The sequence below is a fragment of the Schistocerca americana genome, chromosome 5, assembly GCF_021461395.2.
Source record: "Schistocerca americana isolate TAMUIC-IGC-003095 chromosome 5, iqSchAmer2.1, whole genome shotgun sequence".
Lineage (NCBI taxonomy): Eukaryota > Metazoa > Arthropoda > Insecta > Orthoptera > Acrididae > Schistocerca > Schistocerca americana.
The window spans coordinates 326772876-326787527 of NC_060123.1; positions in this window are offsets into that span (position 1 = coordinate 326772876).

Sequence of the window (14652 nt, forward strand, 5' to 3'; positions counted from 1 at the left end):
TCTTTTGCGTGAGTGTGACAAATATACTCAATGGCTAGATAAAATGTTGGAAAATTAAATAGAGTGCACTCGCTCCTTACTCTGTCCAGCAGCCCAGTGCAGCCTGAGTCGTTTTCACACCATTTTCCCCTCCAGACCACGATCTTGGATTACGTCACATGAGGGATGACAGCACCATCTGGTGGCAGTAGTGTGTACTAGGTCAGTTGGAGTCTAGATCTCATGGTGGAGACACTGGCTGCAAAATAAAGACTTGTGTTCAGATCTGTTTTCCCGCCATTTCGCTCCACCATCTTGGATGACGTCATGTGCTGTGCATGTTAGTACACGTTATAGTTCATTTTTTTTATCTTGGCGGCTCGCGCATGCCCGCCCAGACGCGGGAGATTGCTGCGTTGCCAGTTGCAAACGACGCACGCACCAAGTGAAGCAGCGCCATAGTATAGAATAGTTTGCAAAAACTTACGTTTAGGGTGAAGCGCGCAGTTTATGAAGTAAAGCCACCACGGCCGCATTAACCCTTTCGCTGTTACAGAGACGTGCTCCCCGCATTCTGCGCTGTGTGCGATTTTGTCATCACTGCATTGCTCGCCTGTGCAGACACATGGTGTTCCGACTGCTTTGACACATTTATCATTCGATTTCATAAATACTATTTGGCCCAAAAATTTGATTTTTACACATTTTTTGACTCATACCTTCCCCCCATAAATGAATTAATTTTGTTTCTATGTTCAACGCAGTTATTGTGCAGCATTAAATGTAGTAAACCATTGCACGAAATTTTGAGGTAAGAGTCCGTAGGGTCGATTTTAGTTGCCACAATGTTGAGAATGAAATGTGGACAGGATCCTTAAATTTCATATAAAATTTACTGTATAACAATATCTCATTTAATTTAAGTTCCAGATAGGTTTAGTATGTAATATTGAGAAATATTCCATCTTTCGCGACTGTAACAAAAGTTTTATTTGCACCGGGCGCTTTTGGCTTTATTTTAAAGCACTTGAATCAATCAAAAGAAAGTAGACAAAATACATTAAACAAAACTGTGGACTTACAAAAACATTAGGACTTGAATATACTGTGTATCAGTGAAGTGCTCTGAGCTATGTCAAATATAATTTTTGTGTGTGGCACACACAAACAGTTTTTATTTGCTAAAACACTGATCAGCCGTCACAAATGTTGAATATTGTATTAAAGCAGCACAAAACTACGAAAGGTGCCTTGGCAATGGAGGAGACAAAACACTGTCCACTGAAGATGTTTCAAAAGAGAAAAACGCGTCTGGTCTAAATAAGACGCTTATTACAGTTGCAGAAGAGGAATATATTTCAGTACCATTGATAAAACTGCGACTGTGAAACAAAAACAAGAAAGAGAACATGAGTATTATTGTGTATGTGCCTTATCTTTCATTGTTGTCAATCGCTGCGATTGTCATCTGCGTCGCTATAGTCAGTGACGCAATCCGAATCATCAGGTCTTAGAGTGATGACGATGGGCTCAAGCAGATTGTCAATTACTATTTCCCTGTCCATGTCCTCCTCCTGTAGCCTTTGTGCGTGCCGAACACATTCAGCCCATGCTGAAGGAGTAATTCTGTCAAGTGCTTCATGTAAAAGCCTTTCTGTATCGGCAATTTTAAATGTCACGTTTCGTTCTGCGACATACCCTTTCACTTGTGCCCAAATTAACTCTATCGGATTGTATTGACAATGATACGGTGGCAAACGCAAAACTGTGTGTCCATGTTCTTGTGCAATACAATCGATTTCATAAACTTTTGTGTGAGGCTTATAGAGCGCTACAAGATTCAACATTTCAGACGAGTTTGGTTGCCAGTATGTGGTATATTTTTACTTGCAAGCCACAACATGATATCGGCTTTTTTTGTACTTGTTGTGGGTGTCTTGTCAACAACAACGGAGTGACAACACGCATTGTCCATTACAATCACCGAGTTTCCAGGCAAGTAAGGGAGAAACTGATTCCTAAACCACAATTTAAATGTCTCTGAGTTCATTTCGGAATGGTAATCCCCTGAATTGCTCTTTTTTTCCCGGAACATTAATTTGCTATCTGGAATGAGTCCGGAAGCAGAACCAGCGTGAAGCACAATTATTCGTCCACCTTTACCAACTGGTAATTTAAACCCACCCGTACCATCACTCATTTTCCAACACGCTTTCCTTGTGTGATTTTGGTTTACCCATGTTTCGTCCAAGAAAAAAATGTTCTTATGCCCGGATTTTCTTACTTCAATAATACGTCTTAAAAACTGTGCCTTTGAAGCAGTGGTATCACTACGTTCCATTAAAAACTTTCTTCCGTCATTTGTATGTACATATTTGAATCCAATGTTTTTAAGTATTCTATTCATTGAAGTCATGCTACCTTTAATATTTATGGTTTCATGCATTTTCACAGTGATTTTTTTTACAGTAGGAAATTCGCCTGTGTTGTACATGTTGAGTGCTTCTCGTCTTAGAACATCTTTGTCTAAATTGGTTACAGTCTTCTCACGAGTGCGATATTTCCCTGGCGATCTGAAAAGTGGGCTTCCACAGGTCTCCGTAAATAATTTTCCTTCCTTGGCAATCCGCTGAACGGTTCTCAAACTAATGCCTGTCGCTTCTGCAGTGCGTTCCTGAAATCTGGCGACGTCTGTGATAGGTCCACCGTTTTCTGCTTCGCGCTAGGAAATAGCGTGTATCCTGTAAATTATGTCCCTTGCCTGTTTATGGAGAGTTTGTCGCTTACCACCATCATCAGCCATGACAACTTACAACAAATGCGATAAAAATTCAGCAAATAATAACTACAATCACATTTAACACTCGCACTCGCCAAGACACTCACAGCAGACCGCTCAGAAAACTGCTGAACACTCTTTGGCTGTCAGCGGATGCGTGACGACAGGCGTGTAGAACGAGCCTTAAATCGACTGCAGTCGTTCATGGTTCCAACTATACAGTGTGTTCATTTTAATTGGAGACATTGAAGTGTCCGAAAATCTACACATCGGACCAAACAAATTTATAACTAAAATTTGTTTGTCTCTGAGGGGGACATCCAATAATACCAAATCCGACGAATTTGTGGTCAAATTTGTTATGATTGGATGTCCCCTTCATAGAAGAACTAATTTTCATTAGGATTTCTTTTGGCTCTGTGTGTCGTTTTCAAGAGATTTCAATGTCCTCAGTTAAAATGAACACCCTTTATAACATAACCAGTGTTTATAAATTGGGAAATATTCCATCTTTAGCGACTGTAATAAAACTTTTATTTATACCAGTGTCATTTCGCTTTTTTCTAAAACGTTCTGATTAAAACAAAGTTGGCGAAGAACACAAAACTAAATTGTGGACATAATAAAACATAGAAACTAAAATATATTGTCAGTGAGGCGCAGTGCGCAAACAATTTGTGTTTGTCACAACGGACAGCAAATACTTGTCAAAATATAGATCAGTCGACGAAAACATTGAATATGATGTTGCCAAAGCAGCGAAGCAAATAACTGCGTCAGACAATCAAGTAGCTCGGCAACGTACCAGCCGAAATTCTGTTCTAAATAATACTTTTTATACTGTCAGAAAAGAATATCTCTCAATATGAATAGTAAACTGCGAAAGAAAAGATATACAAACAAAACAGATAACATGAATATTGTATGTGTGCCTTTTCATTGTTTTTAACTGCTGTGAAAAGAAATATTGGAGGACAAAATTAGAAAAACCGAGAACTTATTATGATTATAATGGAGAGACAAAGCACTAGAAATTTCAAAAAATTGCATTCAAACAAATAAAATCAATGAAGTAAGACACTTCGATACTGTTTTTAAATAAAGAAAATGTTAAGCACCGAAGAAGGTTTGAACTCAGAAACTTTCGATTAGCAGCCAATCACCATAACTATTACGTTAGCATAGCTCGTCATTCAACAGAACTCCTGGAGGACTCTAAAATATTACGCAAAATACCGAGAAACACTGTTGGCATGACTATGAACTACTCACGTTTCGTCGAAGTACAATAGGAAATAAACAATTACCGCTGTTCTTTATTGCGTTGAAGTAGTTCGTGAGAACGATACAAACACCTTTCCTTGCTATCGCCCGAATTAGGAGGCTTATTGCTTGTTTGGTTTTGAGGTGGATGCTCGGGTCAGTTACACCAAACAACTCCTTATTATCAGGAGTTCATTTATTCACCTCTTTACACAAGCAAGGCTTACGAAGAACTGGATGGCAGAACTGCACAAAGATAATGTTTAGCTTAGTTCAAAGACGATACTCAGATCGATACTGGTGTCGACCTCATTGGCGCCACAGTTTAATTAATTAATAGAATATGAAGCAATTGGCATAAAAAATGCTTTTTCCAAACTGTCTATAAAAGAAAGTCTTCTATCAAGACATTGCTTCTGTTCAATTACTTTATTTATGACTAAATGTTTCTAAAACTGAAGACACTCGTCCGTGCTCTGCACTGTGGTCGAACTCTGGCAACGTCGTTCTCTGTTCATTGGCTGACTATGTTTTGTAACGCCAGATGTGCAGAACGAACCTAAACTCGGCCGCCGACGTAAATGATGCGCACTATAGTGCACGTTAGTACACATTAGCCCCCCAACATGGGTCTGTAAGGGTACGTGGCGGTCGGTTGAGGATCGTGGTGTAGACTTTAACTATTTCCTTCCAAGTCCAGGTAGGTGTGGTAATCGCTAAAATTCATTCCAAGTCTACAGTAGTGCACTCTGGTGGTGTGAATATGTATTAGGCCTCGTGATGAACACATTGTATGCTGCCATCATGAATAATGGTACTTGCGTCATCATCTGACGTTACGACAGCGCCCACTGGCGGTGGCGATGTGTACTAAGTCAGTTGGAGTCTAGAGCTCTTGGTGAATACACTGTGTGTCGCCATTTTGGATTACGTCACAGATGAGAGCGTCCTCTGGTGTTGGCGATGTGTACTAAGTCAAAAATGGTTCAAATGGCTCTGAGCACTATGGGACTTAACATCTGTGGTCATCAGTCCCCTAGAACTTAGAACTACTTAAACCTAACTAACCTAAGGACATCACACACATCCATGCCCGAGGCAGGATTCGAACCTGCCACCGTAGCAGTCGTGCGGTTCCGGACTGAGCGCCTAGAACCGCGAGACCACCGCGCCTGGCGTATTAAGTCAGTTAGAGTCCTGACCTGGTGGTGAACACACCTGCATGGAATTGTTTAAATAAAGTCTTATGTCCTAGTCCTTTTCCCACCAATCCTTAGGAGGTGGTGGCAGTCTGGCGACTGAGGTTAGTACAAGTGTCTTTTCTTTTGCGTCATTTTCTTAGCTTAGTACATATATGGGAATTGAATTTTGTTTACCGCCAAAATTAAAAGTGGGTTCTAGTTCGTAGGAAGCGGTGGCGGTCAGGTGACTTATTAGTGGAGGTAGCCCAATTGAGATATCTTTGCTTAGTAGAGATAACTGGGGTGTGATGCATTATCCTGTTGGAATTTGAACTTCACACCATTTATTTGGGGGAGGGGGAGTGTGGCACTTACCTGTCAAAATTCAAACTTCCCGCCACCTTTAATGACGTCATGGCCGCCTCTTGGATGATGTCATGTACTGTTTCCATGTCTACACGACGCCATCTTGGATACATCTGGCAATAATGGAATGTGGGGCCGCACCGCCCTTGTCCCCCTACTTGGGGCTTCCAGCATCTAAAATTTTAAAATTAAGCATTGGTCATTCAACTTGACTGTTCTTTAGCTGTAACGTTTATTGCCCTCAGCACTGAAACCTTCTTTCTGGCTTTTTGAAGGGCATTATTTGGCCACATCTTAGAGCACTAGTGGAGAAAAACTGTTATCAATTTTAGGACGAATGAAGATATATTTTTAGAGAAAGTCACTAAACAAAATAGTGTCTTAAACAGAAAACTAAAGACACAACTCCTATATTTACTTATTTAACTTACAATAGAATGGAACTCAAAGTTCTTCCTACAGTGGTATGTAACGTTTACTGTGGGCTGATAAACTTTCTTTCGTTAAATTTTCAACCTTTTTTTACTTTATTTACAGATCTACATCATTGTCAAACAGGGACAAGACAGAAACTTTTATCAGTTAAATGCCATAAACACTTATCTTTCTTCTGTAAAGTTGCTTTTGAGATTCTTATATCAATTTTCACGTAAGCCTACCATCAACTTTAAAAAGCATAAGCTTTGGTAGGGTGCTTTTACTTCCAGAATAGATTGAATCCATGGCTTGACGTAGGACTCCCGATGAACAAGCACATGTCTACCAGCGCTGCTACCTTATTCTTGCTCGTAATTTAGTATTGAACATGAACTAATAATATTTTTACTATATGAATAGCTCTCGCCTTCCATCGAGTGATACACTGCACCTGGAGGTCGAATCTAAAATTTTCTGTGTATCTCCGCTTAAAAATAACGCAGAAATCTCCGTCAACCCTCGATAATCATCTCTGACTAATTCTTTATTCAGTTCAGTTCGGTAAAACTCAAGCCGACTGTCAATTTCGGACACAGTCAGGTGCAATGCGAGCTTTCCTTTACAAACAGCTTGCGCCTGCTTGCGACTCTAAGAGCTTTCCAGGCTTGGCGCAGCAATAAGTTTTATTCAAGTGTGAAGCAACTGTTGGAAGGCATTCTTTTGATTTCCAATCACGTAAAGCAAACAACAGTTTGCCATTCCAGCGAACTGTTAACAACATCTGGCATTTCGTTTTGAAAATGAGCTTTTATGGCTTCCGCACGCTGTTTCCGTTATTCTGTGCGAATTCTTTGAATCGAGAACTTACGTGTAGGAAATTCGTCAGTATTATATCCAAGTGCCTAAATGTAGCTTCAAGCATAAGCACCGAATCTTTCGTACTTAATTAGCACCTATCTATTGCTTCTAATTTTGGAGTAATGAAATTTTTCCGCATAGTTGTTTTACAGGTTCCGAGATGTATGTTCTGGAACAAAGTTGGAAAATCATCTTGTAAATGCTTGTCATTTTCATTAGAATCAGAAGATGGTTCTTTTGTAATGGTTCATACGATGATGATGAGGAGTTGGCTTGCAAATTAGCCCATTATTTTACTTAATAGTTCCAGGCACGCCCTTTCTTCTTTGTTAGAAAATTGTTTGTCCATTCCAGCTACGTGACCAGGCCGACCTGTCTTCCTGAATCGAAGCGCATCGGCGTGTGCAGTGTGTAACAAATTACCTAAGTTGTTAACAAACTCTTGTCGGCTTCACACAATGAGTCAAGGGTTTGATGGGCATGGAGTGAGATTTGCAGTTTCATTGATAGTTAAAGTAGCTTCACTGATATCATAAAATAAAACTGCCAAGAACCGTCATTAGAGGGCAATTTTGAACCTTTTATATGATGTTTTTGCCGCCTATTCAATACATCCGCTTTTTTAGAACTGCTACGTACAGCGTGTTAACTTTTAGATGGCAGACCACTCCCTAGTTCTGACTCGACGAAGTCGGTTACACTCGGACGGCTTTGGAGGATAGTCATTTGTTTTTGGCTACAGCCAACATGAGCTAGCTGATAGTATTGTGTGAGGCAGCCATTGCTGTCTGCTGTGTTGCAGTTCAATGTATGTAGTACTGTTTCCTTTCCTTGCGATAAGAGTACATTATTCCTGCAGTTAGAATCAGTATTAAACTTATCAATATGTACGACGATTTCAGTTTCGTCTACAAACTGCATTTCAGCGATTTTTTACTTCAGTGCATAACTTCTGCTTTTGCAGAAGCGTGTAGCATAACTTACAGTTAACACACTGTAATTCTATTGATACGTTCACTGATTGACGACAGTCCGTTGAAAATGTTTAAAAAACACGTCAACGCAACATTGCGCGTTTGCTTTACGTAGCAAGTACTTATATGTTTCAGTAGAAGTCGGCACTGGTTACCGAGGTCCTACATTTAAGAAATTTTATTTACAAATGTTTTTCACATCGTATAAATAAAGAGGATATGCGTTCAACAAATCGATTTAGAATTTTTTGGGACACCCTAGTGGCCATTATATATAAAAAAAAATTGTACGATTCTGGGGTGCTGAGCTACCTTGCCTCCACGCGGTGCACACTGCAAATGCTAAATGAACTAGCAAGTACTAGCGGTCAGACAAACCAAGCAAGGTTCTCCTGACCACGCAAGACACAAAACTGTAAACTATGCTTTCAAACGAGTTCTTCTAAGGATTTATCGACAAGAAATCTTAGACCTTCGGATCGAATTTTCCAAATAAATGTAGAGGACAACAGCTACTCTAAGGGTCAATGTTTATCGACACTACTGAAGGAAAACGAAATGATCTGGTCGCAATTCAGGCAACACATTGTAATACAGAGGAACAACTGCGGAAAAAAGGCAAAATACCTAGATCTGAACGATATGGTGCCATGCAACACCATATATGCAGCGCTACAACTTACGTCAGACAGGGCATAGAAAATGTCATCACCATCTCCACTTCTTCAGACAACGATATTCACAATGTTGTAGTCAAAATGGGGGACATAACTGTGTCCAACATCTATAAACCACCAGCTCTCTCGCGGCCAATCTCAGTGGTCCAAATACAGCCGCATCCTGTAGTGTACTTGGGTGATTTTAATAGCTACCACGAAAAATAGAAATACCAAGACTGTGATGCTAATGTGGAATCTTTGGTAAAATGGGCTGAAGATGAAGATCTTAATCTTATCTTCGATGCTAAAGATCGCTGTACTTTCAAATCTGCGGCATGGGCGCGAGAACATAATCCTCATCTACGTTTTACCTCAAGTGATAGCGAAAGCTGACCATTGCCAGCCACTCTGCCACTTCCCCCACAGTCAGCATCGTCCTGTTATTATAAAGGCAGGTAGGCAAGTTCCTCTTGTGTCGTCTACACCTAGCCCTAAGTGGAGTTTCAAAAAGACTAACTGGGAGAAGTTCTCTAGAGATCTTGATGAATGCCTACGCTGGATACCAACAATCAGCAAAAACTATGGTAGATTTCTCGGAGCAGTTACAAGCACCGCTACGAAGTGCATTCCCAGAGGATACAAAAAGAAATATATCCCAGTGTGGTCCGAAAACAGTGAAAGCGTCTACCAAAGCTTCCTTGAGTCGGGTAATCAAGAAGTGAAGACGAGCTTCTCCATAGCCTTGATGCTGCGAGACAACGGAAATGGCTAGAAATGGTGAAAAGTCTGAACTTTGAGACATCAAGCCGTCAGCCCATAGACTGGTAATCTACCCAGAGAGCTGAAACTAACAAAGATGATAGTCATCATAGAACCAGGGAATGCAGCGAACTTACCTGAGACTTACAGGCGCATTGCATTATTATCAGTAGCATATAAATTACCTGAAAGGCTCATCTACACCGGAATTTTTCAGAAAATATTTGATGTAATACCAATTCCAACAGGCAGGTTTAAGACCAAAACGAAGCTGTGCTGACCAAGTTCTCTCGCTTACAACATATATTGAAGCGGGATTTCAAGGAGAGCTTAAAACCTCTGCTGCATTCATTGATTTACCAGCCGCCTACGACCCTGTCTGGCGAGAAAGCATTAGCTAGTTTGACATTCTGAATGAGAGAACATTTCAGATTATCATGGGGTCCAACGTAAGCTCACCACGAAAACTCAAGAATAGCCTGCCACAACGATCGGTACTTTCACCATTCTTATTTAGCCTACACATCGCAGACATGCTAGAGACGAGGTCTAAAAAGCTATGTTGATGACTTGGTACTTCCGAGAAGATGTATCTCATTTGAAGAATCAGAGAAGGTCCTTACAGCCGACCTGGAGAAGTTGAGAAGGTACTTCCGAAAATGGCGCCTCCAACCAAATGTCAGCAAAATAGAGGTTACATGCTTTTATCTGAACAAAGTTGCCAAAAGAGAGCTTAGAATACAGTTTGAGAACATACGGTTTACTTACAATAAAACACCAAAATATCTGGGTGTGACACTCACATTTAAAGGGCATATAACAAGAATGGCAGAGAAATGAAAGTCGAGGAACAATCTTGTACAAAACAATGTGGAACAACATGGGGAGCAACACTCGATGTCCTACGCTCACCTGCTCTGAGCTTTGTCTTCTCTACTGCTGACTACTGTGCGCCAGTGTGGCTTAACATCCTCACACTCATAAAATTGTCGCTCAACTCAATAATACGATGAGAATGATCGCGGGGGTCATCAGATCCACTCCTAAAGAATGGCTCCCACTACTGAGCCATATACACTTCCACATTTGCGTCGTGTAAACTCAATCACGAGAGTACAAGGAGATCTTGAGCAACAATAACCTAGAAATATATGAGGACAATGAACACGCCACCCAAGCCACACTCGATCCAGAAAGCCCCCTATCAATACGGTAATCACAGTCACAGAGGAAAAAATCAACTTGACTAAAGCTTGGCATCGGCAATGGACCACAAAGCAGAGTAACGAAATTCCGAACATTACCCAAGAGCCTCTGGGTTTTGTGTTACCACGTAAAAGCTGGTCAACTCTGAACAGGATACGGACCCAGCATAGTATATATGCCTACTTTGTGCATTAATGGGGCAAGAAATCGACGCCCTTCTATGAATGTGGTGAAATCCAAATCGTAAAACGCATCATAGAAGAATTCCCTCGAACAACTTATGAAGGGAAACCTGAAGATTTCCTGATGGTGACTCCAGAAGCAATAGCCTATATAAACATGATAGATGTTTGTTTATAATCATAACTACTTCAATTTTAACTAATTGTATTGTCATTTGTGTCTTATTTCCATAGGCTAAATAAATAAATGTCCGTTTCTGGGTGATTACTATAATGTAAATTTCGACATTTGCTTCAGGGTGCCCATATTTTCAAAAGGCGAAGGAACCAAGGCGTTTTGCAAATTGTGCAAATGCACACTATAAGCACGTAAAAAAGATTTGTCTAATCATGAAAACTGTGAGAAGCATTCACAGGACCTCAAATTTTCTCAAGTTGGTTGCAGCAACTCAAAATTGTAAATATGTCCAGAGAAACAAAAATTGTAGAGCTAAAAGTGGCGGCATTCATTGCACAGCATTGTTTCCTATCAGCAGTAGTCCATCTAGGAGATCTGTTGCCAGCTTTGGACAAGCCATCTACTGTTCTCCGTGGAATGAAGTAGCACCACACTAAATTTGCAGGGCTGATTACCAATGTAATTTCAACATGTTTGCTTGAAGATCTTCTTGAAGACATTTGCGATAGTCCTTATAGTAGATGAGAGTACATCCACTGACACCAAGAAAACTTTGTGCATCATAGTGCATTAAAGTCAGCATCATGTTGGAATTTTTCAGCCGTTCTACGCATCCCCCTCCACCACCGTCACCGTAACACCGCAAGTCTCGCGCTAGCCACAGTAGCGAGCAGAAGTACTGCTGCAGCCGCTCCACAGAGATGAGTTTGTGGACGCGTCCTGGAGCGCTGCTACTGAAGGCCGGGGGGGAGAATCGCAGCTCGGTTGAGCACGCTCCCGAACGTGCACCCGGACACCCGCGCGCATCGGCAGGAGACGACGTGGGAGCGACGAGACGTCCTCAGGTGGAGCCTGCTCCGCCAACGGCCGCGCCTGTCCCGCCGCCACCGAGGGCGCACCCTCCTTCGACAGAGAGATGGAGGGTTCGTCCGTTGAAGGCGACGTGCTGGTACACGATCCAGTACTCGGCCTGCTACCATCTGCAGAGTGGGAGTGCCACAAGACCGCCAGCGTGACGTCGCGCCTGGGAGGCGAGCGGCAGAAACGTCTACTTTGGTGCAAAAGGGCTTCGCTAAGAAGACGGCGATGAAGAAGAGACACCCAAGTGTCTCTTCTACAGGCCGAAAGAAGAGCGCCATCGCCGACAACAGCGTGGCGGGACTCCGCTCGGTCTACCGTCTCGTCTTAGCGAGCTGCAAGGCCAGTCGCGACCGCTTCCCCACGACCTATGTCGACCGCCAACTGTTTCGACGCCCTGGCGGAAGAACAGATGCCGGTCCAGCCGCCACCAGAATAGCAGGGAGCGTAACCATTTCCCAAGGCAGCCGACTTACCCAGGAAGATGCGGCCAACTCTCGCCAAGCAGCATCCACGAGTCAGTCAGAGAGGAAGCCGCCTCCCATAGTCCTTCAAGTGAAGGAGGACTATCAAGGTTGGTTGGTTGGTTGGTTGTTTTGGGGAAGGAGACCAGACAGCGTGGTCATCGGTCTCATCGGATTAGGGAAGGATGGGGAAGGAAGTCGGCCGTGCCCTTTCAGAGGAACCATCCCGGCATTTGCCTGGAGTGATTTAGGGAAATCACGGGAAACCTAAATCAGGATGGCCGGACGCGGGATTGAACCGTCGTCCTCCCGAATGCGAGTCCAGTGACTAACCACTGCGCCACCTCGCTCGGACTATCAAGGGTTCCTGCAGCTGCTCAATCAGTGGACCACCGCTGATTTCACAGTGAAGGCCACAGGAGAGAACCTAGTGCAACTACAAGTAGCAAACTCTGCGGACTACCGGACTGTGGCGGCCGAGGCATCAGCTAGAGCAATCTGCTGGTACTCGCACGCCTCACACCCGGAGAAACTGCTCATGGTTGTCTTCGAGGGCTTCCCCAAGGCGGCGGGCCCTGAATTTCTACGGAAACAACTGATTGACATGAAATATGGCGTGCGCAAAATGACGCGCGTCAAATCACGTCACGCACATAGACGCCATCGTTGTTTGTCATTGCCGCCGACATGCCTGAGAACAGGGAACTCTTCAGGCTGAAGCGTGTGGCCAACACCAAAGTAACGGTGGAGTAGCTGAAACAGAAGAAAGGCACGGTGCAGTGTTTCCAGCGCCAAAGGATGGGGCATGTAGCTCGCCACTGCTCCTTTCCGGAGGTATGCGTGAAATGCGCCAAGAACCACGCCAGAGCGCACTGCTCATGCCTGAAGAAGTGCACGACAGAGTATTTCAACTGAGGCGGCCTGCACATGGCGAGCCACCGAGGCTGCGAAGTCATCATAGCAGCAGTAGCTCGCCAACGTGGCAAGTAGCCACCGAAGCAGTCGGCTAGCCACCCGCTCCTCTGTCCGCACCCAGGCGAAGGCGCAGCAGGCCAGTAACGAGACAACGCCGGCTACCGGACACAACACCAGTCAGCTTATGAAACAAGGAGGAGGAGCATCCGCGCCAACAAACGTGCCCAAGAGGGCACACCGGATGATCAGCGCGCCGACCCGCCAGGAGGGTAGGCGTGACGAGAAAACCGAGACAAAACTGCAGAGCGTGCAAGGAGTGGCAACGCCCTGACTGCTTCCCGCACCCCCGCTGCACCCTGCCGCCGCGCAGCGGCCTGGCTGCAGTCATAGCCTCACTCTCTGCGGTGCTCAATCAGGTGTCACGCCTGGCAGAGACGCTGCAGACAGTTTCCGAGGCCCTGCTGACAACACTAGCCACGCCGGCTGCTGCTCAGTCGACCGCCTAAGCCGCTCGCTACGCCTTCGCGCCTGGGGTAGTGAAGGCTGAGCCTTGCAGAAGGCCAGCACATTCGACGCTGAGATGCCTTCCCATGCAGATCATAGTGAAGAAGCGGAGGAGGAGGTGGATCGCCGTCCGGCAGAGCTAGCTGAGTCAGTGGCCCCATCCTGCTCCCCATCAACGACGACTCTGCAGATGAGAACGGACTCCGAGACAGCTACTGAAAGGCATTCGAGAAGTCGTTAGGTGGCCGCGGCTTCGGCTGCGGGAGCGAGTAGTGCAGTGTATCGGCAGTCAGCAGAGCTTGCCCTGCTGGAGGCCTCATCCTACCCACTACCTACGACAGAATGCCACTACTGGTGGGAGCAGCGTTATGTGGATGTAGCCACGGCTGTGGAAGCGAGTGGTCCGGCTTTTTGCCCACCACCTACAATGTTACGACCCAGGAAGAAGAGCACAACACAGCACAGATGGCGCGCGCATTCTGCGGACGGGGGTTTTCCCTTGAACGCTGTTGCACGTGCACTGGATGTAGGACGACCACGTACCTCCTGCTCCGCGACTTTGGGCAATGCTGTGGACGAAGTCTCAGCTTCGCACACGACGGGGGCTGTTTGCCGGCCCACGGCCGCCAAGAACAGCACATCATCGGAGTGCACGCCTTCGAAGATCGGCGCTGGCACTATGCGAGAGGCAGAGGAGGGCCTTGCCCTACTGCTAGGCCTCATACCAGGGGCAAAACCGGCTGCTGAGAAGATGGAAGTGGAACAAGCTTCACCGAATAGCCCAGCTGACGCAAACGCGACCACAAACAGCACGAAACGAACTGCCACAGGCGCCGTCAGAGGCACTCCCACGCAACAAAAGGCATCAAGGAATGGGATCAGGGCCCCACAAACGCCAGACAAAGACGGTTTCGTGAGGCCGACGCCCAAGCACGCCGCCAGGGCGGTGGCGCTAGCAACAATCAACACCATCAATGGATTCTCCGACCTCACCGAGGAAGGCGGGGCGACTACAGAGAATCAACAGCAGAAAAAGATGCCCCCACCTCCACCTATAGTCATCCAGTACACAGGCGTCCTCAAAATTTTTTAAGAGAAGATAAAATCGGT